We start from the raw sequence: 27825 nt of genomic DNA on the forward strand, positions 1-27825 counted from the left end.
ACTTCCTATGAGGTAAGAAATCTTTCTCTTGTCCTCAGCCTCCAATCTTGTTGTTAATGTGTAATTAAATAGCTTATATTTTTTGGTTTATCAAGTTTGTGGGGATTTTTAGGTCTGTTTATGACCATATATTTGGGCCTATTCCTTAGGATATATTATTAAAGACTGCCTTCCCATGTAAAGAGGAGCTAGTCACACTTTTTTTCTAAAATAAAAAAGAAGTAATTTAACTCATTGTTGCTGATTTCTTGATTGACTTTTCTGCTAGATTCTCAGCTAAACAAGAAAAAAATATTTGTCATATGCTTGATGAAATTCTCTCTTCCAGAAGTTATGAAAGCCTCGAGGATTTTCATTCCAAGTGCTTTTTAGGTAGGGTTTTGAGCAAGTATAATATAAAGGATAAAAAATATTAGTAGTGCTAGCTGTTGACATGTCTCAGCCTTCAGGGATGGTGCAGATTTCCCCACTTGAGAACCAGCTCCCTTTGCTGGAACTGCTGAAAGCACATTTTTTCATTTCACCTGGTTTGTTAACTTACATGATTTAATATGCATTTTCATTTTCTTAATTTATTTTTTGTCTGATATGGATATTTGGTTATTGATGCTGCTGAATTCTGTTTACATCTCTTATTGGATTCAGGAATCTGCTTGTTTTATATTGTTTTCCTTTGTTTTTGAGTGTAAAATTCAAATGGCTGGTTTATATATGAATGTCCTGTACAGATGTTTGTTAATATGGGCTACAAAGAGACCCTTTACATTTGCCTTGTACAGTGTTGATTTATGGAAAAGTTGAACAATATGAAAAATTTTGATTTCATGTGCAAGTTTCTATAGAAAAGTCTGTACACCTTAAAGTCAGTATGTTTTTATTTAAAATTTAAAACCTAGTGAATGCAAGCTGACGAGTTGACTTTAGAGCGGATTAATCTTGTCTCTATACTCAGCAAGGGAGACCATATTACTTGTTGAATTTGGTGTCGTAGACTTCTTTGGTTCTTTTCCTCTTTGGCAGTTTTTGTAATGTTAGAAGCAGTGTGATTTATTGGTTTGGCCATATGAAGAAAATGCTGAGTATGGCTTTGTTCAGGAACTTTTTGCCGTGATACATTCTTTTTTGTCTTGATGATGCGTCTTTCAACTTTATTCACTCTTCAGAATCTATTTGCTTCCTTCGCTTCTAGATAATTACCTAAAAGGATAATGCTAGCATTGCATAAAAAGATTTTGTTCTTACTTTTGGAACAAATTTCTAATCTTTCAGCTATATGCTTTATAGCTTGAGATTATCTTTATTTTCTGACCGCAAAGAAGCTCATGTGCAGGGCCGGTCCTGGGGCAGGTCAAATTGGGCGACCGCCCCAGGCCTAGATCTTGTATTGATGTTCCAATAGGATGCAAAGATGACTTTCTACAATATTATAACAAGAAAAATAATTAAATAAGTTAATGATAGATTTTATACACTGCTTAACGAATATATCTATAGAAAATTATTGCACGTAGATTAATTTTTTAATGATAATTAATATTTAAAGTATGTTAATTTTTAATAGAGAATGTCCCATTTTTTTATTTAGCCCTAGGTCTAAAAAATGTCAGGACCGACCCTGCTCATGTGGTTGCAGATAAGAAAAATTTATTTTGTCCTATTTAACATATGATTTTTCATTTGATTTTCTAGATACTTTATGTATTAACATGTAGGCTTTTGGTGCATGCTGATCAAATTTAAACCCGTGTAACATAGACTAAAGAGATTCCAAACTCGAACAAGTACTTTTCTCATGTTTGCTATGGATTTCAAAATAACTAAATATATTATGTAATGGCTAGATTGATGATCTTCTAAGTTATTTTTAAAAAATGGAACAAAACAACAAGCGAAAGTTTTGCGCGCGCGCGCGCGCGCACACACTTCAGGGTGGTATTGGCATCTCTATTTAGTGTGGAAGAGGATGGGAGGTGAAATCAAAGTAGAAGATAAATCGGTCAGATAAAGGGCACGTGAACTGAGATCAAAGTGATGCATGCATGCTAAGTTCTCATATGTGGATGTTTTTCTTTTCTTTTTTTTTTTTCTTTTTTTGATTGAACTAGGAATGTAAATGGGGCGGGATTTTACTCCCCCATCTCTATCGGGCATCCCCACTATCCTGCCCCAACACCCACAATGAGGTGATTTTATTGCCCATCACCTGCCCCACCACAAAATTCATAAGCCATCACCCACCCCACCCCACCAAGAGAGGCCAAAATAAATAAATCCTAATGAAAAGTTAAAACTATGCTATATATATAGGGTATTTTAGTATTTTTCATATATGCGGGATGGAGTGGGATGGGTTTGGCATAAATCCGCATCCGTCCCATATCTACAGTGGGTTATTAGATTTTTTATCTATCCTGTCCTATGATCCATTTAGCTCATCCATTCATCCACTCTGCATGCCGGTTGAACGGGTTGGAATTACAGGATGGTGAGCCGATTGCCATCCCTAGGTTGAACTCATATATGTTTAAGAACCATATGAATATATATATATATATATATATATATATATATATATATATATATATATATATATGTTGTTACTAAAATGCAAGCTAGGATGTTGATATTGGAACACTAAAAATACAAGGAACCATGCATATCATTAGAACGGTAAAGAAAATTCTAATTTTCGATATTCTAGACCCAAAATGGTATAGCAATAATGGCGGGAGAATCATCGCGCGTTTCTAAACGCGATTCCAGTCGTAGCCATGTCAAGCACTACGTAAAGCGCCATCTGTGATTTTTGAATATGGACACCTTTCTATAGCGTAGGAGACTATATGCTAGCCCTCTTAATCACGCGCAAGCAATATGTTTTGAAAAATAGATGGGCAACGAATTTATCTTTTAAGCACCACGATTTGTATCCATTCTCATATATGTTACTTATTGGGATATACCGATCGATCTTTCTCACACCGATTTACCATCGGATCCGCCTGACCGGCGTCCGACTCTACCGACCGCACCGACCGACGACTGCCGACACCGTCCGACCGAAGATATGTCGGTCGGACAGATCCTTTCCGTTCCCGATTGGCCGAACGACGGAGTCCGATCTCCGACTTTCGCAACGCACCAGACTGACTTTCGGAGGGTCCCTGGGTCTTCACCCGACATCCCACAACCAAATGCCGACGTATGGCCGGTCGGCTCTCCCAAACGCCGTACGACTGCTGAGGGCCACCGTTCTGATAAAGGCATGCAGTATAGCCATCCTGGGACATTGTCCTGCCAAGGACATAGATTAATCCCAGCGATTTAACAACCCACGGCGACTTGACAGTCCGCGGCGACTCTGACAGCCTCCGGCGATTAGACAACTTTTCCGGTTGTCTGCGCCATTAATGATGGCACCATGCCGCGCTCTACTATAAAATGGGGAAAGCAACAGTGCTGCGAGGAGGTTTTTTCGAAACCCCTGGACTCTCTCTCTCTCGCTGAGTTCCCCTGATTCTTTTCTACTGTTGTCTAGTCTCCTCTCTGACTTGACTGTCGGAAGATCCCCGTCGGAGGCATCTCCGGTCAGTGTGGACTTCCCTTGTAAGTGCTCGTTCTCGACGATCAGGCGACGAGAGGATTGGCCGCAACATTACTGATGCCAGAATATCTCTGGCGGTCTGGCATTAATATTTGAAATATTAAATATTCAAGGTTGAATGGGAAAGCTTAATAGAAGTTGCGGCCATGTTTCTAATATACAAATGATAATACCAAATTCAATGGATTTGGTATTAGATTATGCTACGAGTTTGACATTCATGAATTATTCTGCTAGGAATGGTTATTCAATCTGAGATATCTTCAAAGTTACAAATGTAGCCTTGACTGGTTGAGACAATGAATTTGTGGGATTACCTTCCCGGTGGAGACTGACATCCTTCATGACAATGCCTTTGCAAGGTATGTCTTTGCTGCAAACAAGGCCGATGGTCACCTTGCACATATGACCCATGTAAATCCACAAACTGCACATTGCTTACTTCCACGGATAATGTCTTTCGCCATGGAATGCAGGAAACTCAGAAGAAAATAATCATTAGAACGGGTACCGGAAATGCTGTAATAATCGTTTGAACAAAAATGTTCTCTTTTACGTTAAATTAGAATTTACAATTAAACTTGCTATTTCTGCAATCATGATTCTTTAGGATGATCTTTTTTATTAGTCTTTCGTGAGTGTGAGGTATTTTCAAACTAGGCTCTAGTCCAAGCAAAGGCTTTTGTGGTTCGGTCCTGTAAGGTGTTTGTCATAGCTTGTTCTTATATTTAGTCTTCCATTATCAAAAAAATTAAATCAAGTTTTCTACTCCAATATAACATAAGGATCCAGACAACATGTTTTTGGGATTCAGTTGAAGCTTATTATAGTACCAAATGGGGGTTATTCTGGCTTACAGTTGAGATAAGCCAATAAACCTTGAATGGTGTCATACAAGATGCACAAGTGGTATATAGCGGTCACGTAAATGATTTTTCTCAAAAAAAATCTTATTGATACGGAATGTTTATTTTCTTATTCCTTTTTCTTTCTTAGCATTTCTTAGTTTAGATGTCTGTCAAAAAAGTGCATGCATTTTAATGACTTTAGCAGGCTAACCTAAGCAGATCCTCGCCCAGCAGGGTTGTAGTATTGATCAATAACGATGGCGGTCTTGACCGAAGTGAAGCTAATGTGCTCGAACAAGATATCCCTTGCGAAGCCAGACCCACCCTGCGAGCCACCACAACAAATAAAATAAAATAAAAATTACAGAAACTAATATTGTGTTGGAAGTAAGACGGCAATGAAATAAAAACGACCATCACGTGGAGATTATCATTATCATCTTGAATAAACTGATTTAGACGTGGATCATAGAACTGTGGCACTGGTACTTTGGTTTCCCTAAGTAAAACTAGGATTTTATCCAAATGAGAGAGGATTGGCCAAATGGGGGTTGGATGCCGATTGGGCAATTGGGGGTTGGATTTTCCGCTCAATATGGGACGCAGTTATAAATGTATGCGCAGCACACAGGGAGGGGGGGGGGTGGGGTGTGCGGGGAATGTGGTCAAGCATTAGCTCTATTAATGTTTTTGTCTAATCTTGACTGAGCCCGAGGCTCAATAGTAAGATTGCAATGGGCATCCTGAATATGTAACCATGCATCTCCATTTTTTTTTTTTTTTGGATATAAACGGATGGTCACGTCATTCTAATGCGAGAACAGTCTAAATGATCAAGATACAAAATATCTCGTAGATCAGACGGACAAAAATCTCCTGGTTTCTAAACCCAATCCTTCGAATGTTCTGTCACAAGCTGCAGCCCAATCTGTTGCGTTGTTCGTCTCTCGATAGACGTGCCGGATAGACGACGCAGTGAAAAGACGAAGGGAATGCCAAATGTCAGAGATCAACAAATGAGCCTCCTGTTGCTCTGAGCCACCCTGAATCCAGACAATGACAATAGCCTAGTCACCCTTGATAAATATCCTCTCTGCATGAAGCTCTCGTACTGTAAAGATGATGCCAGCCCAAGCAGCATGAAGCTCCACTCTTGGAACTGAGAGCTCAAAGAGATGGAATCCTCCAGCCGCAAGCAGCCAAGTATCAGGATCGCGAATGACGAAACCAGCTCTATCTCTGCTCTCTCTGACACTGTCATCAAAGTTCACCTTGACACACTCTGAAGGAGAGGGATCCCAGTAGATAAGTAAGGCCCGTCGGGGTGCTACGGAAGCAGCATAAGAATCCCAATAGATGGAACTATCAAGGCGACCAGTGACAGCATCAAACTGAAGGTATTCCGTAGCGAGGCACCAGACTCTCTCAAGCATCCTATGCAAAGAAGCCACCTCACCCTCGAAGATAAGGTAGTTTCTGGACAATTAGATCTGATAAGCTATATAAATCATCTATCCACCATAGGAGTGCTCCCCATCCATCATACTCTTATGGATCGTGTTCAAGGACTCCAGCCATGTGTCCCTGCTCGATTCCCAGGGGTAGATGCTGGCCTGCCTCTAAATCAACCTCACCCACGGATGGATAGCGTAGGACGGCATGCTCGATCATCTCCTCCTCAAGCCCGCACATCGGACAGGAGATCGGAATGTCCATGCCCCTCCCTCTGAGAAGAGTACACGTCGGTAGACGATCCTAGGCAAGCTTTCAAAGGAAGAGCTTCACTTTGGGATGGGTTGCACTCTCCAGATTTAGGCCGTGTCAATCCTCCTAACTGTCACTGGTCTGCACATCTGGATCAAATCACGCAATGGGATCTTCGGGCAGCAAGATCAACCCCAAACCCTCACATTCCCATAGGGATGAACCGAGATCGAAATGGTAAGAATTCAGTCAGTAAGTAGACCATCGAACAAGCGATTGACCTTCTGGACTCACCAACTCCTGCCATCCTCAGACATCAGATTGCAGACTCGCTCCTGAGCAGTCGCCTCACTACTAACAAAAGTTGGCCAATGAAAAAGGGTCAGTCTCGAGATCCAGGTATCAAGAGTCATATCAACTGAGCAACCATCCCCAATCAACCAACCGACCTCATCCATCACACTGGGCTCTCGAGCACTGATCTCCTTTCAAATGAAGGAGCAATCGTGAGCTGTTTGGATCAGGAATCCCATATCGGGTCCTCGTCACCCTACTCCAAGGCAATATGGCTGAATAAGAAATCTGGCTATATGTCTGGCAATCAAAGCCTCTCTCCTGACTAAGAGGGACTGGATCCTAAGGCCCCCATCCCTCACCGACTGGCAAACCACCTCCTAGGCCAGGAGATGAATCCCATAATGATCATGATCCGAGTCACAGAGAAAGTCCTAAAACTGGTGCTCCAGCTCTCTGAGGCAAGAGATAGGCACAATCATGTTTGCCAGGAGATAAATCAGGAGAGAACTCAACACTGACCTCACAAAGGTCGTCCTGCCCATCAAGGAAAGGGTAGAGGCCTACCATCCATCAAGGTGCTTCTGGATCCGCTACTCCATAAGTTTGCACTCGCCTCTCCGGAGCTACCTCTTCATGATCGAAATGTCAAGATAGGTCAGCATCCCGGTATACTCCTAGATCCCAAGCCTCCTCCAAATCGTCTGCTTCACCTAGATCCTTGTTTGGGGACTGAAGATGACCAAGAACTTCTGAAGGTTCACCATCTGACCTGATGATCGGCAATATGCCTCGATAATGGAGGCAAATCACTCCATATTCCGAGCTGAGGTCTGACCGATGAGGAAAAAATCATCTGCAAAAAGAAGGTGAGAGAGCAGCTGGGCACCAGGAGCAGGCTAGTAGGACTCCAGTCTCAACCCTCGCACAGCAGCCCTCAACACATGGGACAAAGTGTCAGCACACAAAATGAATAAATATGGAGATAGAGGGCAACCTTGTCGAAGGCCAATAGAAGATTGGAAGAACTCAGTCGGGGTGCCATTAATCAGGATGGCAAAGCTCGAAAACTCTACGCTATCCATGATTCAACCCATCCACCACTCCGAAAGGCCCAGCTCCTAAAGAGTCTGTCGAAGAAAGGACTAGCTTATCCGATCGTACGTCTGCTCTATATCTAGCTTGATCACCATCAGACTGCGATGACCAGGGGCACACTGGAGGTCATGCATGAACTCCTGTGCCAGCAATACATTATTGGTGATGGATCGACCACCAATAAAGGTATCCTGCTAAAGACTAATCAGGTGAGGTATAATCGACTTCAGACGGTTAACCAAAATTCTAGTACATATCTTGTAAAGAGTAGTGCAGAAGCTGGTCGGTTTAAAGTGGCTCAAGAGCGATGCGTCAAGCCGTTTCAGAATGAGAGTGATCAGAGTCTTCTTCCACTCCGTCGGAATGCCTCTGCACTTAAAAACCAACTGAATCGCCTCCATTACCTCCTCCTGATCAATTGCCCAGTACATGTGAAAGAAAAGAGGAGGAAAACTATCAGGTCCTGAGGCTTTGTCCTCTCCAAGGGATTAGATGGCCTCCCTCACCTCCTCGGCCAACACCGGATGAGTTAGGGCAGAGTTCTCCTGATCGGAGATGCAAGTCACCGACTGGGCTCCCTGGATGGGGCAGTCCTCCCCCAAAGGTACTGACTAGCAATCCCTAAAGAACTGGAGAAGCTGTCCTCAAATCCTCTCACAATCATCCACAGCCTTGCCATCGTTGTCTCTTGGCTGCCTGATACAGTTGGTAGACCGTCAGATCATAGTAGACTGGTGAAAGAATCTGAAATTTCTATCACTCTCCCGAATCCACTAAACCTTTGACTTCTGCCTCCAAAAAGTCTCCTATTGCCTCAACAGAGAGTAGTGCTCCGAGAGCTTGCCCCGAAGCTCCTGCAAAGCCGGCTCTCGGAGACCCCCCTCCCGATCCTCCCTTAACAACAATTCCATGATGTCCGCCTCCACCTGCTCAACCCATCGGAAGATGTCCCCCATCTCATGATGGTTCCATCGAATGAGCCTGTGTCTAGCAAGCTCCAACCTCCGAGTCATCCTATACGTTGCATCACCATGCACCGGCATCCTCCACACCTCCCGAATGAGGTTCCATGACACGGATAGAAAGTCCGAAACTTCTAGAATCGAAAAGGTGCCCTAGGAAGATCAAGACCATCCGTAGCGATGAGGATCGGGCAGTGGTCCAAAACAATCTACAGCAGGTGCTGAACACGATATCCTAGAAAATGATGGGTGCACTCTAAAGAAGTAACCGCCCAATTGATGCTCTCCCAGACCTGAGCTGTCCCTAGACGGTTATTACACTAGGTGAACTGGGGACCTGATTGATCCTCTCCCAGACCTGAGCCATCCCTCGATGATTATTACACTAGGTAAACCGAGGACCCACATAGCCCAGGTCAATCAGACCAGCCCCACTGATGAAGTTTCGAAACTCATGAGACTTAATGCCATCCTCTGCCAGCTTGCCACCTCTCTTCTCATAAGGGCCCATAATGCAGTTGAAATCACCGATGATAAAAGATGGCAAACCCTACAAAAACAGCTTGGAGATCTCAGCCCAAAACATCCTCTACTCCATGAGTCTTGTTCGGTGTTTGCATAAATATCAGATAGGAGCCAGGGTTCACCAATCTGCTTCGAGATGATCAGAGCCACCTGTTGCTCATATCTATAAAAAACATCCACCCTGACTGAGCCACAATGCCTCATCACCAGGATGCCTCCTGACAGGCCCCTAGACTCTACTGCATAGGAGCTCTAAGTCATCGGGGTCCGTCGTTTCATCCGAACAAGACTCGTCCCAGACAGTCGAATCTCACTCAGGACATAAACATCAGGATTGTGCTGCTGGATCAATCGGCCGAAGGCCGATCGGAACGAGGGCTTTCCTACCCTCCAGATATTCTAAATCAAAAGTCTCATGGAGAAGGCACAACTGGAGGGGGGTCTTCACTAGACCCCTCTCCATCCTGAACTCCTCCCCAAACCCCATCATCCATCGGATCAAGACACTTCGCACTCACTACCTCCTCCTGGATGGCCTATCTCAATTTGGCTACAGCATCCTTGTAAGGGCGGTCTACACCATCGCCCGACTGCCTCAGACCCTCTCCCTCGATGTCCTCCCCGGTGTCATCCTCCGAGCATAGCTCCATCATCTGCATCGACATCCTTGCCCTGTCAGGGACAGCCGGCGCTCGGGCTCCCTTGTCTGCCACTGAAGTCGCCTCACCCACCACCTCTGGGGCTCTGGTAGAGAAAAGGAAGACCTCGGACTCCCCATGGCCATCAACCTGCACCTTGGACGGCTCAGATGAAGCAAGAGCCTTCCCTTGGGCCCTAGTCTTCCTTGAGGACCCCCTGGGGACAACCAAACCTAACTCCCTCTCACTGGTACTGATTGGCGCTCGGCCCACATCAAACTTAGAGGATCGGGAGCACTTGGGTTGGGAAGAGCCCACCCCTGTGTTCCACTTGCCAGGCCCATCACCCGCTGGAGAGATCCTGACACCCGAACCTGTGGGCTCCCCAAATCGCAGCCCAAATCCCCTCCACCCAGTGAAGCAAAGGGGTTCGGGCCTCCTGCATGCATCCTGGCACCATCCGCACTGTCTAGCTTGCCGGGCAATCTCCGCCTTGTGACTTTGGTCGGTTGGATCCAGCCGTTCGATCTCGCAATCGGGATGACACGCTCTGAGTTTACACCAGCCCTAGCCAGCCTGGGTTGATTCGGTCAGATTGGCAAGTCGATGCCCCAGTCATCTTCCTACCTTCGTCCGCTGTCTCGAGCTCTACTTCGCGCTATCAGACAGCCAGCAGCCAAGGTCCCAAGTGTGGACCATCCGCTCCCAGCCATCCATCCGACACTTCTCTCCAGACCACATTCTCCAAGTTCAAACCGATCCCCGCACCCCCAGAGAGCCCTCCAGCCTGACACCCCTCCTTCGACTGGTGGAAGAAGCCGTATCTCAGACAGACCCCCTCTAGGTTCTCAAACACATATCACTACCAGAAGGGCCCACCTGGCCCCTTAACGAGCACCCCCGGCCTCAACGGTCGGGAGAGCTCGATTTTCACGGCCACTTGAGCAAACCTAAGCTTTCTCATCTCTGTCGTGCAATCGACGATGGAGAAGAGAAAGCCGATGGGGTGCACAACCTCCTGGATCGCTGATTCCTCCCAGTACTCCGCAGATAACCACCGTAGTCGGACCCAAACTAAAGTCGTGCTGATCGCACCATCCACTAGAAAGAAGCCCGGCCGCCACGATTCCAATGCCAATGGCTGCCCCACCACGATCCACGACCGATGGAGGACCACATCACGTTCCTCAGTATCTCTGAACCGGAAGAGGAGGAACTCCGTCTCAAGGCCAAACGCCGCCACCGATCTCTTGATTCCAGCATGAAGTCGGAAATTTTGGACCATCAAATCCGGTGCCACCTGCCTTCTCAAGTTTTTTTCCATCACTGCTGTGGCCGCCTAAAGCTTCGACCTCTCATTGAGGCTCTCCGCCAAGACCTCGATAATCTCTGGGAACCACCATGACTGTTCACTTACCTCTATCGACAATGGCTTCGATGAAATTCAGACAGTGCGTCCCTGCATCGCCTTCTTCCGACTCGATTCTGGCTGTTCAGCACCCTTCATCTCCTTCGGATGCTCCCACAAATTGCTCACTATGTCCACCTGCTCTGACAACGACAGAAGCCCATCAGATCACTGGCAATCACGTCAGAAAGAATTCGAGCATAAATTTTAAAGCATCTCTCAACCAGATGCCGCAACGGACAGACAATTCAAACTACAAAGAATAGGTTTTTTTTTTTTTTTCAATCAAGTAACCATGCACCCCTCAGGAAATTCTTAACAAGTGTTGTAATGGCCATCGATGCCGGTACTTCTGTTAGGAATCAATATATTGTATACTTGCATAATAATTATTTGTCACTATCACAAAATAAAATTTAAGAATGAAAAAATATTTTTCTAAACGACTTTTATTCATAACTTCTTTGCAATTGATGTGAAATTGAAATCTTTAACCTCAAAACAAATGTTACAAAGATACGTGTGCGCGCGTGTAGAGAGAGAGAAAGAGAGAGAGAGAATCAAATAATTATCATTATTTAGTTATTTATTATTAATATTAAATAATAAATTTTTGTTGAGACTGCTATAATATATTTTAACAACCATTGTTTTAAGCCATGCGCTGATGTTATGGTGGTTTGCATTTCTTTGCTCTATTTTATTTTCTTGAAGATGGAGGGATGCATGACTTCGTTTACCTGCCATGTCTTGATCCTCACACCCGTCGTAGCTTGAAATTTATGGCAATGGGAGACATGAATTTTCTCAACTGTAGATCTGCCAGCATCTTTTTCGGAAAGTGTGGGGCATGCGGGCACAAGATGCAGTGCTTCCGGTATATTAAAGAACAAAATGGGTATGATTGTCAATCCTAATACAATGAATCATGAGATAAAAGAGGCATCTCATATAATTAAAAAAAAATTATTTATTTTATAAAAAATATATTTTTATTAATGATGCTTTCAATACAAATATTAATAATTTTTATAATAAATTTAATTTTCATATCTGAAAATAAAGATCTACTGCCATCAGAATCCTCTTTATTTATCTTTTAAAGTCAAAGCTCAAATCGAGATCCTTGCATATGATGGGACTATCAATATAGAGAGACCGGTTAATTGGCTAGATCAGTTAAAGGCCTACTTCATTATCTATAAATCATTAGTATTCTAAGGATATTTTTTACCTACTGCAAGCTTTCTAGTCATGCTCTTATTTAACGAAATTCGTATATGAGGAAGAATGATATCTTTAATTTGACGTAAAGTAAATTTAAAGACTTAATCAAGAAGTAATTTTATCTAATCAGTTATGAAAAAGATCGATGGATCAAGTAGTAGTATCTATGGTAAAAGTATGATTGATCTCTCCAGGATTACACTATCAATTTCTACAAGTAAGATTTCTCACTTGAGATCTTCATCGATAATATTGCGGTCTTCATAAAATATGTTAGATGTCTCCACATATGCATTCAAAAGGAGTTGAAACTCTTCGAAGTTTGAAGAGACATCAGTAAATCTAGCATAAAAGCCATGAAGCTATGGGCGTTGAGGAGAAGAATCTGCCCAAGGACAACAAGAATGGATAGACTCAAACAAAGTAGTGGAAATCTATCCTAGGAAAAGGAGCAAAGTAGGAGGCAAGCTGATATAATTCAGAGAAAAATATTATGACCAATATAAGATCAACGAACATACCAATGAGAAGTTTTGAAAGTTTTATCTCAAATTGCAGCTGAAGAGGAAAAAATCGAAGGACAAAAAATATAAGACCAGAAGGCAGTCCTTAATTTGATATAGGTAGAGGAGTTGCCAGAGCTTAAGTAAGTTAATTCAAAATTGAGCATGATTGTGAGAAAATATGATACAACAATTGAGCCAAATCTAGAGAAACGAAAGGAGCTCTTTCACTTAAAGATCGAGATGAAGCAACACATTATCAAAGCTATCGTAGATTCTGAAAGTCAGAAGAACCTCATATCTAAAAATATGGTTCAGAAGCTATAGTTGCAAATCAAATCTAATTTGTGTCCCTACTCTCTTGGATAGATTTAGAAAGTTGTCGAGTAGAAGATTACGAGCAGTGTATGTTTAAATTTGTAATAATGGTGATATACATTGACAAGGTAACTTGTGAAGTTGTTCTTTTGGATATTTGTCATGTCATCTTTAGAAGTCCAGGCTTTTGGGATTGAGATACAGTCTTCCATAAATGGCAAAAAAAGTATTTACTTGTAAAGTGCGGGAAGTAGTTTATAATTAACACCTTTACAATACAAGATAACATAGACCTTATAATTATAGCTTAGGTTAACTGACCTCCTAGTTCCTATAATCAATTTATGATAATGATACAAAAAGTCGATGCCGCTCATAAGAGGTCAAACTCTCGCTTATTTATTTCACCAATTGATCAACTAAGTCAAGATCAAGGGCAAGTTGCCATCATCAATGAGGTAGGATAGCCAAGAGCAGTCCTATGATGGGGTCTAGATGCAAGAATGGGCTAAATGATTCTCTGAGATATATAGAAGTAGAAAAAAAAAATAGAAATGAAAACTATCTCCAAGCCAAGCTAAATGGTACAAATATTATGGAAGCATGTATTTTCCATCTATAATTCTGATTTGGTCGGTGCTAAATCTCCTAAATAATGGAAACCTAATTTAAGAAGATACTAGACTTGATATGGACTACTTTACTTACTACAAATAAAGCTCAACATGATTTAAGAGTAAGATACAATGCATCAAAAAGTTAAATCATATGCCAAACTTTTAAAGATCATAACTTGATCATATAATATCCAATTTGGATGTTTTTTTTATTATATTAAGCAACTTCTCAAGATCCAAGATATAGCATCTTTCTCTGAAAAGGGGTATAGTTAGCAATTAAGTCCAAATTCCATTCTTTAAATCATAATTTTTTTTTTAGAAAAAATTATGACAAGTTATATCTCTGAATCCAAGAAGAAAAATATATAGTGATAGAAGACAAAGTTAGTATAAGAATCCAAACTTACCTTTCGTAGGATTTTAACTTTTTCTATTTATTTTTGCGAGTTATGTCTATTTTTAGAAAGCTAATTCTATTGAAAGCAGAATAAAAATCTGATCCAAATTATATAAGGACGGATCTCATTATTATAAATATATACTATATACCTTAGTTTTTAAATCATCTTCAGAAGAATAGGGGCTCTAAGCCCTATTTTGGTCATTTTGTTCTAAATTTCTATGGAGTGATTTGAGTTAAGTGGATTAAGAAAATTCTTATTTCTTCTTGATCGAATCAAATATATCGTGAAAGATCATAAGAACAAAGTTGTACATATGGTATTAGGAAACTTGTAATTATTATAAAAGTGCCCGCTGAATCAAGGGCTGTGTGGAATGGCTTATGTGTTGCTATTTTTATCCATAAGCCGATAATTGGGTAAGGGTTGAAGAGGATGCTTTAGTAACATGGTATGTTAATAACTAATTCAGTCCGTTATTTGAGGCTTCCCCCTCCGTATAGAAAGAAGAAAAGAGAGAGAAATTGACATAAAGGTGAGCCAGAAGCTCAATCATTTAGATAGGATCGCAAACTCATGATTTTGGAACAAAAATCATATGTGTTTGGCATTATAAAATATCATTTGGAGTGGGTTTCATAGTTTGCAATATTTCTTTTAATACCAATCTTAAAAAATAAGTTCAAAAGTCAAAGATTTTTTCTAGTAATAAAATTATTAGTCCCATGATTAACGTATTCTCTTCCTTCCTCGTTTTTAATATATATTTTTTAACGATACATACTATATAATTATATGATATATACTAAATATATAATCAAATGATACATACTGTAAATAATTTCGAAAATAACTTTCGATATAATTTTAATGTAATTCAATATTTAGAACATAACAGCAAACTTTATCGGCATCAACATGCCTACTTTTGATATCATTTGTTTCTTTAAGTTAAACAACACTTATTATCCAAAATAAAAATATTTGATTAAAGCATATTTGATTGGATAAGATTTACAGGATATTTTCCATGAGTCAAAATTGATACCAATAAATTCTCTTGCCAAATACTATCAAGGATGGAGCTTTGTAAATAAACTTTGCACATAAAACCTACGGCTTTATTAATCATAAAATTCGTGCACACCTCCATCTCTAGATCAAAGAAAAACAAAGGACATGATCAATCGATGATGGACGTTCAATGGAGACAAGCTATGGTTGGGTACACGTAACCACTGGTGTCACCATGAACGTTGATACAGGAGACTTTTGTGTCATTCGGTGAGGAAACTGCCGTGAGGTTCACATTTTTAAGGTGAACTCCAGTGCAGGGAACAGTCTGGCTACAGTTGAGGGTCACGGCAGTCTTGGTCTTCGAGGTCCCCGTCAAGTAAGCGAACGTCACGTTGCTGATGTGTACGGCTTTTTCCTGCACAATTAATGGATCAAGAAAAAGTTAATATCGGTTAATACGAAAACATTAACAAATTATATATAAACAGTCAGAGAATTGGCTTATAAGAAAAGCAAAGATGCATAAATAAGTTAACATTAACAAAGAGTTACACACACACACACACACACATATACATACATGCAATCAGGGAATTGGCCTATAAGAGAAGCAAGATGTATAAATAAGTTCTTAGTTTTAACCTTCCTATGTAACATTTTGTTTTTAACATCGGTATAAGAACAATTATTTTGCTGGGACGGAAAAGGCAGACCATTCGCTCAGTTATTAAGTGAATTAGCATTTAGACAATACTCAAGGATCTCATTAAGGAGATTTTAAAAGAAAAAAGTCCAAATTTTTTTGTTGCAAGATATTTTCATGTTCAAATAGTAATGACAGGCGTTAGTTGCACTAAATGGTCCCCTAAATTCCAAATAACAAGCATCAATCAACCATGCATACCTTGATGGGACATTCGTCATCACTGTCACAGTAGTATTGGTCTATGACAATAGGGTTTTTAACATTGGTGACATTAATATGCTCAAACGATATACGGCTTGCAGACCCTGTTGCTCCCTGCATGATGGTTGTGTAATAAATTAAGCAACTGTCCATAAAATGCTATGAAATGGGGAAAGTGTCGTCTATAATTTTGACCTGCCATGTCTTGATCCTTGCTCCGTTAGTGGTATTAAACATTTGAACATATGAGACATGGATCTCATCAACTAAAACATCCCTCCTTCCCTTTCCTAAGCTGCCCACACTAGCAAAGATATAACAAGTTAAATAACGATCAGTGTCATTATATATAATTAAGATATATGGTTTGTCAATAAAGGAGGGAAAAAATGGGGAGAAAAAGATATATGCCTAAAGCTGTCATGATGTAAAACAACGATGAGGAGCAAGCCAGTAGTCTTTTCATTTTAGAGGGATATTGTAACACCTTTGCCAGAGCAAAGGATTTTTAGTAGAGGAACGAAATGGAACGGAATGTTTTTCCAAGGTGGGAAACCAACCTTACACCATGGCCTGGTCCACAGGTGATACGTTCAATTACTATATCATGAACACGGTCTCCTATAGAGATGCAGTCGTCACCTGCAACATATGAAGTACGTGCAGCACATAACTAGTTATTATGAAGATGGAAGAGGAAGTATGGTAGCGAAGAGGCGTGACAGAACTTGTAACCTGTTCCTATAACAGTGTCTTGGATCTTGACATGCTGCGAAGCTTGGACGTGAATGCCATCGGTGTTGGGACTGGTTTGAGGGGCCGTGATGTTGAGCCAAGTCACGTTAAAACCCTGGCAGCCGTAGATGGTGAGGTGAGTTTGTGGGCTGTCGGCGAAGCTCAACCCGCTCACGACGGTGTCATTGCACTGGTGAACTCTTAAACCCTGGGTCGCAGAAGCCCAACATGCATGGTTAGCATTGATTCGACGTACATCTACAACCACGTGCACTCCCGCATATATATATATATATATATATATATATATATATATATATATATATATATATATATATATATATATATATATATATTCCAACAAGGCTCTTCAAAGTAGAAGTGCACGGGACTAGATGACCCGCTAGATTAATATTTTTGCCAGCTAAGACGAGCACCCGAGGTTTAGTTGGTAATTTATGGCTTCGATCGAGGCTGGATTTTTTTAAACCATCACAAGACCATCAGCTAAAACCTTCGAAGGACCCTTTAGGCCTTTCTTATAGGATGTATTGGTGTTAGAAATGCATGAAGCTGAAAGTACAGTATTAATTCCAGCAACGCTAATTCACGGCCGCCAACTCGAATACAACTCAGCTGGAATCATTTCGACATGGGTGCAGAGTTCAGCCATTTGGGGCAGCTATACTTGGACCGTCATACTCCAACAAAAGAAAAAATTGCTGCATGCACGTATATAGGATGATGCCTGCCACCAATCGTTGGTACATGATGGCGTGGATTCGAGACATCCTATGCTCATCTCAGTCATTGCCCCTCAGAAATACACCGCGCCGATTAATGGAGTGCACCAACAGTCTAGACTGTGCGCGCATACCAACCTTTGAAACAAAAGACATCCTCAAAAATGTCAAATTATTCATTGGAGCACGTATAGTAGCTTAGCGATGGACAAATCCAACCATTAAGGGAAGTGCACAAGCACATCATATATTGATCCCTTATTTTTCTTGTTTTTATCCTTTTATGGTTGGACTAGTATGCTGAGCTAGTGGATCCGGTCAAACCAATATGTTTTCTTAAAAAAAAAAAAAAAAAAGATTTTGCGCAAACGTATGTAAAGCTTACCGTTGGGGCCAGCTTGGTGCATCCCTGACAACAAAAACAAAAATAAATTGGAAGGTTAGGAAGATTGTAAGCACGCACGCACATACGCGCACCGATCGAGAGGGATTAACAATTTGATACTTTGGTTGGATCAAGAATAATAAGAAAAGGGATTATACATGCATTCTAATTAAGGAGTACGAGTTTCGAGCGAGCACCTCTTTTTTGTTACGTTTGCAAGATTTTTTCCACCAATTGGACCCTCTACCATCAATGCGACCAGAACCAGAAAATGTGAGACCGCTCAATGATTCAAATCGTAGCCATTGGGATGCATCTTTATCTTCCCATGTGTCTGGATCGTCGGGTGCGACTATAGTTCCATTAATCTGTCGTCAAGATGATACTATCATGCATCAAATTAATTAGAAAAAGAAAAAACCACCATGGTACACAAGTGGACGATAATGGTCCGATGGGGGCCTGGAAGTGGCGCAGCCCATCTCATGGTGGTGCGCTGCAACACACTCACCATGACCACCAACGAAATTAATTTACTCTACTCGGTATCCAGCGTAGACCTGAACGTGGACACTGGTGGGTTTGCATGGGCCCTGAAAAATTGTGGGCATCACAAGAAATGTCTTATCTGCAGGGACGATCATAGTTGAACGGGCCCCAGTCGAACCACATGTTTTGTCCCATGCATTTTGGAAGGCCTGCAAAAGAGCATATATAAAAATATAAAAGAAATCCGGAGCCTTGGTCTCTTTTCGTTGCGAGGGAGCTATGCATAGTCTCAACTAGGGAAATGCACGAGGCATTGTCACGTACTTCAGTATCATCTGTATCGCCATCGCCAACAGCTTTGAAGTCTAGAACGTTAAAATGCTCTTGGCCGTAAGTCTTGGTCACGCCGACAAACGTCAAACATAATATCAGCACCAAGTGAGGATGAATTCCCTGCACAATTAATTGACTCAGAAGATTTCTTTTCTGATCATGAACATGAAATCGTAAGATATTGAGATATATATACTCTCCAGAAAAAGAAGAAAACAAAAATTTCAAGAATGCAGGATTTCTTGATCGGTGATGGCGATCTAAACTTGGATAAGTTCCCTACCATGTTGTCTTTCGGAAGCAGATAGAGAGGACTAAAGTGTACTGAAATGATGCACGAAGAAGTAGGCTGGCCGGTTTTTTATAGTGAGGGCGGGAGCTAATACATTGGAAAGTAAATAAATTTTTTTGGTCATCCTCCTCAGCAGTAACCACTCGGAGGATATTCTCCAATTCTAACAAAAACCAAAAGTGGAAAAAGAATATTAATTTATGCCGCAGGGGAAGGAGTGGACTGCCAATTTTATGAAACTATTTCTTGCTTATTCCAAGTGTATTACTCTTTGGTCGGAATCCTATACCAATTTTGATCAACCGGACGGTAAGCTTCTATTTTATTATTTTATTTTGTTTGCCTATTTTATTTCTATGAGATAAGAGAGAAGGGACTGGCTTGGTCCAGCTAACTCCTACATCATAGCAACAGGGTCACCAAAATGGACAATGAAATACCTGCCGAACCGAGAAAAATATCTCAATAAAGAAAGCACCAAAAAACCTGGAATAAAAAAAAATGAAAAAATTGCCCCAATCGCACCCGAAACATATGTAAGCTTCTTTTCCGAAACAAGACAACGAAGGTATATACCAAATACTATAATTTTAGACATTCTCGGTAATTGTAATTCTTGTCATATCTGGAACGTGTAATACGTGGGGCTGACTTAATGGACGCGATGAAAATAAACAAATAGATATTATAACATTTCGACATGCATGTGTTACTGCATTGCGCGCCTGTAGCTCAGTGGAAAGAGTATCTGTTTCCATGGTGCTGATGATCATCTCGATCGATCGTAAAGCAAACAGCGTTCCATGTGATCAACACTTGTATCACAGTTTCAATCTTTCATCTATTCATCAAGTTTGTTGTCCAGCAGAGTCATAAGATGTATCTTCGATGCTTGTCCGAGCAGCCACTCGATCCTCATCAAGAAGAAAAACCTTTTTCAAATTGCCAGCATCAACAGGTAGAGCACGAAGCTTCCTTTTCAGCAACTTGGAAGTAGAATAACCTAGCAAGTTCATACATTTTCAGCATTTTAGGCACCAAGATCAAAATGTTGAAAATATATTTCTCTGTGCATTTTCGAGATTCTGAAAATGCATAAAAAGTATATTTTCAGCATTTCGGACATGGTGCTTAAAGGCTTACAAGAATGATAAAAGAAAACAAATAACTGTAATTAAGAGATATATAAAACATCATAGCATCTAAGAATCACGATCATGGCCTTAACCCATTGCATCCATTTCAGCATAACAAGATTAAGCTCCGAAAGACAAACAGAATCTACACGAAACTCAAAACTAACATCACTACTTGCTCGCCAATCCGCCACAAAGTTGACCTCCCTGAACATATTTTCCGCTCCAAAATAATTTATTGCTAAATGTCATGAAGCAAAGAAATGGAAGGTGCAGAATGCATTTGCATATTGATCCATATAATGACAGTGAGCAAATCACCCTCTAAAATTATTTTGCTGCATTGTAAATACTTGATGGCATTGATGAGCCTTTTCCTGAGCTGCCCTTCACTCTACCATAAAGATTGATATATAGTATGAAATTGTCTTGGACCAGCCAGAAGCATACGACCATTATGGTATCTAGCAATGAAACTTGCTCCAACTTGATTAAAGACCTATCAAATTTAATTTTGAGCAATCTATAGGGAGGGAGCATTCAACAAACCTGCAAAAAACAAGAAGGAGAGGAGTTATTGGAGTTGCAGACATCCCAGTGCAATGAGTTACTTGATGGGCTATCATGATTAAGATCATAAAATTCTGAAGCCAGTCTTATAGCATATTCAACAATCAAGAGAGGATTAGAAATATTACTTTGAAACACTCGGCTACTTCAAGCTGACCAAAGCATCCAAGAAGCATAAGTAATAATTGACTGTATCACTGAGTTGCCAACATGAGAGAATCTAACAAGGCTTGCTATGAAATGTAATAGCCATAGTATCCAAACCTATGGGTGATCACCGTCCATGTATCCTTCGCAATTTGACAATCGATCAACCCATGCTCAACATTTTCAACAAGGCCACATACACCACAACTAGTGAAGTGTTCATCAATGAGTCCTCTGTCAGCCAATAAAAACTTGCAGGGAAGTCTATACCATCTAATTTTCCAAAAGAAAAGCTGAACTCTAGAAGCTGCAATTACATTCCAAATAGTAGAAACGGTTCTATTAGCGTCAATATCCTCCTTAGAGATAGCAAGAAGATCTCTGTATATATCTCGAGCCTTAAGTTTATTTGAACCAGTCTTATATCGCACTAAAGCATCTTGAGTTGGATACTTCGGAAAGGACAAAGTAATAATCTGTTGGATTGTATCTAAAGTGAAAAACTCCCATAACTTTAGCACATCCCACTTATAAGAATTAATAATTAGAGAAGCAAGTTGAATACCCTCCAACTGCAAAATGTTGTCTATATACAGGAATAGGTTTTCTGTTTTAGTAGTATACTATTAATCCACACATCATCCAAAATATAGATATTATCACCATTGCCAATTTGCCATTGAAATAAATACCAAATACACTACAATGAAAATGATAAAAGACGACACTATAAAAGGCATTTTACGATAAGCTCTACGACGCTTCAAAAAGCATCGCGAAAGCGTCGCCTATGTAAGAGTGGAGCCGAAAAGCGTCGATGCTTTTTAAAAACATCGTAATATTTTCTAACGACGTTTTAAAGCATCGTAAAATTAAATTTTATCAGTATTTTTTAGCGTCGTTAATGACAACGCGTCCTCCACTCTACCAAGACGCTTTTTAAAGCGTCGGCAGTTAAGTCACTAGCGACGCTTATAAGCATCGTTAATCAGTCTATTAACGATGCTTATAAGTGTCGTTAATTTTTTTAATAGAAAAAAAAATATAGATTTTATATACAAAAAAAAGAATACATACATTTTTGTACAAAATTATATCAATTATTCAAACATAAATCTGTACAATCACCATCATTCACACCAAAAGCAAACTTCAATAGCAAATTTAACCAAACCAAAAGACATTGTTTTATATAAATAAAAATAAAGTACTAATCATCCATTACAATCAAGAGTTCAACCTAACTAAAAGCATACAGAAAATATAAGACTACAATAAAAATAAAATGATGTCAATCTGCAGGTGGATGGTCGTCGCTGTCTCCACGTAATGTGCCGCCGTCTCGACGGGTGCCTGATGTACCAGGAGCCTACAAGAAACACATGAAAAGCTTGATTTACATATCTATAAATAAAAATATATAGATTATCAAATTAATAGAAAAATATATATTTAATAATATGTGTTTATCTGAGATGGACCATACATCTCTAATAAAGATGTAAGCCGATCAATCTGTCCCCTCATGGCCTGCATCTTGGCACGGTTCTGTCGCATCTCCATCTCAGCGGCATGACTCTGTCTAATCTTCTGTATCTCCACCTCGAGTCTGCGGATGCGTGAATCCTGAGCATCTACTGCAGCATGCTGCGTATATCGACTAATCTCAGATAACTGAGTGGGGGTGACTCCTACTCCATAACCCCTCACTCGGTCGTAGCGCTCTGGTCCCATCAACTCTGTGAACACCTCGACCTCGATACGGCTCTGCTGCGTAAATGCTGTGGACTCGTCGTCATGCTCTGCAATGAGAGATGTAGCCCTCTCCTGTATTTTTTTTGAAAAAAGGTTATACATTAATAGCTAACAAAATTAAATTAAAATTATTATAAAAAATAGAATATTAATAATACCGTACATATAAATCTCTCGACTCATCTCGAACAAAAGTACCATCCTGATGAGTATGAGTCATCCAGTAAAACTCTACTTTACCGGGTTCTCTCCCATGCTCATCTACCTACACAAATAATTTCAATTTTAAACAAACAGTTATAACAATTTAAAAAAATATATGAGTATCATGATACAGACATGGTCCACGATACATAATGATATTAGTTATATAAATGTTTCAACATAAAAATTAGAAGTTAATTATGAAAGTTTAAGAAACATACAAACTTCTGTCAGAGTCGTGCATAACTCTTCGACCCCGATATATGAGGAACAGACTGAGCTGCTCGTGCAGCTCTACCAATAGCAGAATAAGTCTGTAAAATAAAGTAAAAAATTTGTTATATGTATAATATATAATATACAATATAAATCAATATTTTTATAAAATATTTAAAAGAAAAGATAATGAGCAGATAATATACCTGTGCCCTCTTGGAGAACCAATAATGAACCAACTCCATCCACTAATGAGGGGGTATATCAGGAGGATTATTCCTAGCAACCTCCTCCTCTGTTATACCCTGTCTCATATAGTTCCTCTTCAATTGTGTTCTATATTCTTTTCATTTGCGGTTGAGAGACTTCATTATAAAATCATGAGTGGATGGAGGGAGAACAAACTTGCTCTATAAAAAAAAAAGTTAAATAAAATAAATTATATAAGTGATTAACAATTAATACATAGTATGAACATCAATTCATTATCTCTATAACTCGGAGGAGCTCAACTTTGTACGTTGGAAGCATGTCATTCCATTTTGCATAGCCTAACGGACATAGCTAAGGCCTCCGAGCAACAGTCCCCAAAAATGAAGTCAATAAGCAGGCAACTTTCTTAATTGGCTGACCTAGCTGATTGCACTCCACAATAATTCTCTCACCCTCACACATCTGCCACACATCTCGTACTACTGTGGGTCTGCGTCTGAGGCATACTCTTTCAGATCCGTCTGCAAAAAGTACATAAAAGTAACGATATCATAAATATATATAAAATAAAATAAAAATAAAATTACATGAAAGATAATATATATCCTGCACGTGTATCTCATCATCTGACTGATGAACAGGAGGATCGTGCTGTGCTCATGATGAAGAAGGACAGGGCTCGGAATGCTGTGCAGCTAAACTGGCCTCAGGCTGTTGTGCTGAAGAAGACGTACAGGTCTCTGTCTGTGAAAACTGAAACTACACACGAGCATATCATCCCCTGCGACGCATGATGTCACCTAGCATTTATATAAATAAAAGATAGAATCAGTTAATATATGAAGTAAAATAACACAATAATTAATACAAATTATATACATCATAAATAATTATTACCAGTAACAATCAAGCAGTAGTGTTTTCTTCAAATTCTGTCCTAACCAACATCATCGTAGCATTTAAATCATCAGCTGGCACAAAATTATAGGGCATATATTGTGTATAAGTGTCATCGTCATCATCCTCCACTTGGTTTTCATATCATATAAGTCTCTAGATTTTATTTTGATGACAGTAAATCAATCTTTATCTTTTGCATCTTGTACATAAAATACTTGACGAGCTTGAGATGAAAAAATGAATGGGTCATCCTTCAATAACACACCAGTGTGTATCAACTTTGAAAAATTTACAAGTGTAAATCCATTTGCATCTTGTTTCAAACCCCTTGGTAAGTTTATGTCTACCCAATCACATCTAAACAATACTATTTTAAATTTTTCATAATAATCCAACTTATAGATATCTTTAAGTGCACCATAATAGGATTTTTCATCCGCTTCCACCATAACACCGCTATTCTGTATTTTTTTAAATTTCTTCCGTTCTCTAGTATGAAATTTAAAGCCATTAATTATGAAACCTTATATCTATTCATAATCTTGTTAGGTCCTCGAGCAAGAGCTATTAGTTCATCTGAATTATTTGTCTCCATCATCTTTGATATCTAAAAAAAATGATATAAAGTGCTGTTGAGTTATCTGATATTAAATATGTATCAAAAATTAATGTATCCCATAATTAAATATAAATCACACCTGATTCGAAAGCCACATAGGGAATAACTCGACCAACCATCGCTGTTCAATCCTTGCATTAGGACGAATGTTATGATTGACTCGTCTCTGATAAATTAAAAATTCACTGCATAAAATATAAATATATCATTTAGAATATTATATCTAATATAAAATTTAAATCTTGATGTCATGCCTTAAATATACTAACCTGCGATGGTCAGATATTATGTCACTATGAAGTAACACATAACGATGTGCTTGTGCTAAAAATTTTTGATCAAGTACAATATTTCAGCTCTTCCCAAAAATTTTCTAACAGTTGAGAACTTATACAGTTTTGCATTCTCCACAAAGTCATTATGCCGTTGAGGTCGACTAAAAATAGTCTTTACACCTTGAAGATATCTTGAACAAAATGTCAAACATTCATCAGCAGTATATCCTTCAGCAATTGAGCCCTCGGGATAGGCTCTATTTCGCACATAATCTTTAAGATGCACAAAATACCTTCAAGAATTAAATATTTATTAAAATATCAGTATGCTATTATTTCTAATAAAATTATCAAAAGATTTAAGGTTTGCAATAATACTTCTCAATAGGATACATCTATCTATAATGTACCGGTCCACCAACTTTAACTTCTAAAGCTAGGTGAATGAGGAGATGTACCATAATAGTGAAAAATTCAGGAGAAAAAATTTTTTTCATCTGGCAAAGTGTAATTGCAATATCGGACTCTAACTGATCAAGTTTCCGAGGATCAATAATTTTTGAACATAATGCCTTAAAGAATGATGATAATTGAAGTACAATTGCAACAACTTGTTTCGGCAATGACGATCTTAAAACTATTGAAAAGATATCTTGCATCAATATATGACTATCATGACTTTTAAGATTTGAAAGTTTTCGATCCTTTAGATGCACACACCGTGAAATATTTGATGCATATCCATCAAGTACCTTGATACTTTTCAAAACTCTCAAAAAATTATTCTTTTCTCGAGCAGACATTGTGTAACATGCAGGAGGCACATAAATTCTATCATTAGCAAATATTTTAGGATGAAGCTCCTGTCGGATACCTATTTTTTTTAAATCAAGACGCACCTTCATGTTATCTTTGCTCTTTCCATCAAGATTTAAAAATATTCCAAGTAAATTATCACAAACATTCTTCTCTATATGCATGACATCAAGATTGTGCCGAATAAGATTATATTTTCAAAAAGGTAAGTCAAAAAAGATACTTCATTTTTTTCATAAATATTTACTGGGCTGTTGTGTAGATGCTATCTATGTGTCTTCCTCATTTTCATCTTTGAAATAATCATCTGGATCTTAAAATACCTCTGCATCTATAGTACTGATACTGACTTGCTCTGGTAACCCTTCGTGCATTGAGCTTTCAACATCATCCCTTCCTCTTTTTTTAGAGGACTTTGAGTGCTTACCATAGCTGTAATTGATGCCATCCATTTGTCTATGAACATCAGTTTCAGAAGGTGGAATAGGGGCACATCCCAATTCTATAGTACCATCAAACAAATCTTTCTGAAATCGAAACGGATGATTTACTTCCAACCATCGATGATGTCCCATGTAACAAAATTTACCTCCATATTTTAACCAAATTGAATGTGTTGAATCTCCACAACAAAGACATACGACCCGTCCCTTTGTACTCTAGTAAGATAAATTGGCATATGCTAGAAAATCATTAATAGTCCATAACAAAGCTGCCCGTAGTTTAAATGTTTGACCGTTGGAAGCATCAAATACATCAATATCCTCCCACAACTGTTTCAATTCCTCTATTAAAGGCTGTAGAAAAATATCAATATCATTGTCTGGACCCTTATTTTCTGAAATAACCATTAACAAGATAAGTGATGATTATTTCATGCACATCCATGGTGGCAAATTGTAAGGTATCAAAACGACTGGCCAAGTGCTGTAGGTAGAACTCAGGGTTCGAAATGGATTGAAGCCATCAAAAGCTAAGCCAAACCTAACACTGCGAACATCATAGGCAAAATCAGGATGCCTATCATCAAATACTTTCCATTGAAGACTATCTATTGGATGTCTCAATATTCCATCCTTTGGACGTCCTTCATCATACCATCTCATTGATGAAGTAGTTTTTGATGATGCATAAATCATTTTCAATCTAGGTATAAGAGGAAAGTAACGCAATACCTTCGTCGGTTTCTTTTTACTCTGCATTGCATCCAATTCATTCAGTACATCGTCTCGATTTTCTTTTTGTGTTATCTATCTTGAAGATCCACATACATTGCATGACTCTTGATTAGCATTTTTACCTCGATATAACATACAATCTTTCGGACAACTATGAATCTTTTCGTATCCAAGATCCAATTCTTTTACTACTTTTTTTGCTTCATAATACGATGGTGGTAAACGAGTGCTTTCTGGAAATACATCCTTTAATAACTTGAGTAGCATGATAAAACTCTTCCCAGACCATCCATTCAAATATTTTAAATGGAATAAATATACAAGAAAAAAATCTTAAAAAATTTTGTACAATCCGGATATAATTCTTCATCTGCATCTTTCATTAAGGTGTGATAACGAACTGTCTCATCATTAGATGTATGTATAGGCTCCTCAACATGCATACGTCCGTATGCGTACATCCATCAAACATCCCAACTGTTTCTTGTATACTATTGGATTCACCTAAATTTTGAACACCAAGTCCAAAAGCATCTGTGATCAAACCCCTTATATCATCATCTCTTACAGAATTGTCTTGTAGACTAGTGGATCCAAAATGAGTCAGAGGTTGGTTACATGATGATGGCAACATAAATTTCTCATAAAAAATTCAGTCGGTATAACCTCTTAAAAAATCATTCCATATCAAATGTTCTTCAACAATTTGTGGATCTAAAGAAGAACTATTTACACATTTTCGACA

General features: G+C 39.2%; 2 pseudogenes; both read right to left on the minus strand.

The window, feature by feature from the left end:
- Positions 1-3172: 3172 nt before the first annotated feature.
- LOC105040216 (probable polygalacturonase At1g80170) lies at positions 3173-20643 on the minus strand (annotated as a pseudogene).
- A 4802-nt stretch (positions 20644-25445) lies between these two features.
- Positions 25446-27523, minus strand: LOC140856369 (uncharacterized; annotated as a pseudogene).
- Between the last annotated feature and the right edge of the window lie 302 nt (positions 27524-27825).

This window comes from Elaeis guineensis, chromosome 3 (assembly GCF_000442705.2).
Source record: "Elaeis guineensis isolate ETL-2024a chromosome 3, EG11, whole genome shotgun sequence".
NCBI classification, from domain to species: domain Eukaryota; kingdom Viridiplantae; phylum Streptophyta; class Magnoliopsida; order Arecales; family Arecaceae; genus Elaeis; species Elaeis guineensis.